We start from the raw sequence: 3790 nt of genomic DNA, 5'->3' as shown, positions 1-3790 counted from the left end.
TTCCTAGGCGGAAGATGAGGTGCTCTTCCTCCAACCGTCGTGTTGCTATGTTCTGTCGATGGAGGAGTCCAAGGACCTGCATGTCCTTGGTGGAGTGGGAGGGGGAGTTGAAGTGTTGAGCCACGGGGTGGTTGGGTTGGTTGGTCCGGGTGTCCTAGAGGTGTTCTCTGAAACGCTCCGCAAGTAGGCGGCCTGTCTCCCCAATATAGAGGAGGCCACATCGGGTGCAGAGGATGCAATAGATGATATGTGTGGAGGTGCAGGTGAATCTGTGGCGGATATGGAAGTTTCCTTTGGGGCCTTGGAGGCTTGTGAATGCTGTTGTACAGGGAGACAGCACCAAATTTACATTACTTAAGGCCCTGACATTTGTTTTAGTGGTGCCTAAAAAAATAGGCTTCCCATAAGTAGCTCCCTTCAGGAAGGAATAAACAACAGAACTGAATTTCCAGTGGGCATACCCACGTTCTATTAAATCATAGCAGGAGATGTGCAGCCACCAAGACAAGAGAGTCAGGAGAGGTAATACTTCCTGGAGAATTCCTGACAGCAGAGTTGGTGGAGAAGCCAGCTAAAATTTCAGCCTGATTGTGGCATAAATTGAATTGATTAAATTCCAGTTTAATATGGAAGATAAAAACATACCATATTTATCTAATTGACCTGCTCCAAGATTTTATTACACATTTCTGAAGCAGGTGAGACTTGAACCTGGCCTGCTGAAAGTATGTCATTTATTAAAGAAATTCTGTCGTCAACTTTTCTTTTTGCAACAATGCCATTTCTACAGAAACCAAATAAATGATTAAATAAGTATGTCTTTAGTTGCACTGAGCAGTTATTGCACTAAACATACACATTCTTGACTATTTTAACTGTGTATAAATTATACACATCAAAGCACACACAGCTTACATTATTAAAGTGTGGAAATTTCTTGAGTTTATGGCATCTTGTAATTGTGTGAATTTGCAATGTTAAAACTATTCTCCAGGCACTGCATTTCAGACAAGTTTAAATGAGGATTTCTCACTCACTGGGGCTTTTGACTAACATTTTTAGACTATAGCATTTTCATACCACACCATAGGAATCAAATTCCACAAATCATAATAGAGAAGTAGTTGCAGGAGTAACTAGAAGGCAAAGCTCAGCGGTTCATGAGGTATAACCATCCACATTTTGTGTACAGATCTTACAAGGAGCCCTTTGAAGACTTGTGCAGTGGATAGCTGTGCATCTTTTCATCAACTCCAGTTTCATTGCAATCACTTGACTGCTTTCCCAGAAGGCAATAAAAGTAAACTAGTGAATGACACATACCAGTCCAACTTATCTTGAATATTTCAAAATAGAGCTCCAATACATGTATACTTTCCATTCAAAGTATTACTGCCCTTAACTGTTATTTTCCCTGAGTTGTCCATTGTAGTTTGAGCAACAGCAGCACTGTACTTAACAACACATCCTTTCACATTACCAAAGGGTATCTCAGCCTTATTTCTTTATTGAAATAATGGCATAGATGCTGAAGCTCATGAATTGATAAAAAAAAAATGCTTTATTGCATTTTAGGTAAACTTATGTTGTTATTGGCCTGAAAACACGTTTTCTAGAACTTTTTTACTCTGTAAAAATGATACTTATCAAACCACTGGCAGCGTACTTGCTGCACTGTTAAAGTTTAGAAATTGTAAGCCAATAATTAGTCCGCTTCTTGCAGGTTCACAGATGCACCCTTCTATACAATCACATATATGCCATTATGGTGGTACAGGGTTCTGAAAGCACAAACTGCGCAGCAGGCAAAATATATGAACGCTGAGAGGTTCCATTTCCAAGGCTGTCCAGCTTATGTTGCCAGCAAACATGTCCACATCATCATCCTAAAGAGCCTCAGTCCCAGGGAGGAGTCACACTGGACTCAAAATTTCAATTCTGTTTCACTCTCCACAGATGCTTCCTGATCTGCTGAGTTTCGCCAACACATTGTTTTTATTTCAGATTTTCAGCATTCTGCTTTTATCAGAAGATGCAGTCTGTATACACCCTCACTGACTGACGAACCGCAGTGGAAGCATTACCTTAATTTGCATACCCAAATAGATCATATTAAAAGTCAACCTCCTTGGCCAGGTACAACCATGGCAAAATCTTCACTTGTGAGAAAAAAATGAATATTTTGCATCAGTATTTACTGTGGAAAAGGACATGGAAGATATAGAATGTAGGGAAATAGATGGTGACATCTTAAAAATGTCCATATTACAGAGGTGGAGGTGCTGGATGTCTTGAAATGCACAAAAGTGGATAAATCCCAAGGACCTGATCTGGTGTACCCTCAGATTGTATAGGAAGCTATGAAAATAATTGCTGGGCCTCTTGCTGAGATTTTGCATAATTGATAGTCACAGGTGAGGCGCCGGAAGACTGGAGGTTGGCTAACGTGGTGCCACTATTTAAGAAGGGTGGTAAGGACAAGCCAGGAAACTACAGACCAATGAGCCTGATGTCGGTGGTGGGTTAGTTGTTGGCTGGAATCCTGAGGGACAGGATGTACATGTATTTGGAATGGCAAGGACAGATTCTGGATAGTCAACATGGCTTTGTGCGTGGGAAATCAGGTCTCACAAACTTGATTGAGTTCTTTGAAGAAGTAACAAAGAGGATTGATGAGGGCAGAGTGACAGACATGATCTATATGGCCTTTAGTAAAGCATTTGACAAGGTTCCCCGTTGGAGATTGGTTAGCAAGGTTAGATCTCATGGAATAAAGGGAGAACTAGCCATTTGGATACAGAACTGGCTCAAAGGAAGAAGACAGAGGGTTGTGGTGGAGGGTTGTTTTTCAGACTGGAGGCCTGTGACCAGTGGAGTGCCACAAGGATCGGTGCTGGGTCCATTACTTTTCGTCATTTATATAAATGATTTGGACGTGAGCATATGAGGTATAGTTCGTAAGTTTGCAGATGACACCAAAATTGGAGACGTAGTGGACAGTGAAGAAGATTACATCAGATTAAAATGGGATCTTGATCAGATGGGCCAATGGGCTGAGAAGTGGCAGATGGAGTTTAATTTAGATAAGTGCGAGGTGCTGCATTTTGGAAAAGCAAATCTTAGCAGGATTTATACACTTCATGGTGAGGTCCTAGGGAATGCTGCTGGACAAAGAGACCTTGGAATGCAGGTTCCTAGCTCCTTGAAAGTAGAGTCACAGGTAGATAGGATAGTGAAGAAGGCGTTTGGTATGCTTTCCTTTATTGGTCAGAGCATTGAGTACAGGAGTTAGGAGACCATGTTGCGGCTATACAGGACATTGGTTAGGCCACTGTTGGAATATTGCGTGCAATTCTGGTTTCCTTCCTATCAGAAAGATGTTGTGAAACTTGAAAGGGTTCAGAAAAGATTTACAAGGATATTGTCAGGGTTGGAGAGCTTGAGCTATATGGAGAGGCTGAACAGGCTAGGGCTGTTTTCCCGAGAGCGTCAGAGGCTGAGAGGTGACCTTAGAGATTTATAAAATCATGAAGGGCATGAATGGGATAAATGGTCTTTTCCCTGGGGTGAGGCAGTCCAGAAAGAGAGGGCATAGGTTGAGGGTGAAAGGGGTAGGTTTTAAAAGAGACCTAAGGGGCAATGTTTTCATGCAGAGGGTTGTGCATGTATGAAATGAGCTGCCAGAGGAAGTGGTGGAGGCTGGTACAATTGCAACATTTAAAAGGCACCTGGATGGATATATGAATAGGAAGGGTTGGAGGGATATGGGCCAGGTGCTGGCAGGTGGGAC

This window comes from Chiloscyllium plagiosum, chromosome 31 (genome assembly GCF_004010195.1).
Source record: "Chiloscyllium plagiosum isolate BGI_BamShark_2017 chromosome 31, ASM401019v2, whole genome shotgun sequence".
NCBI lineage: Eukaryota > Metazoa > Chordata > Chondrichthyes > Orectolobiformes > Hemiscylliidae > Chiloscyllium > Chiloscyllium plagiosum.
Note: the sequence above shows the minus strand (reverse complement) of the source record.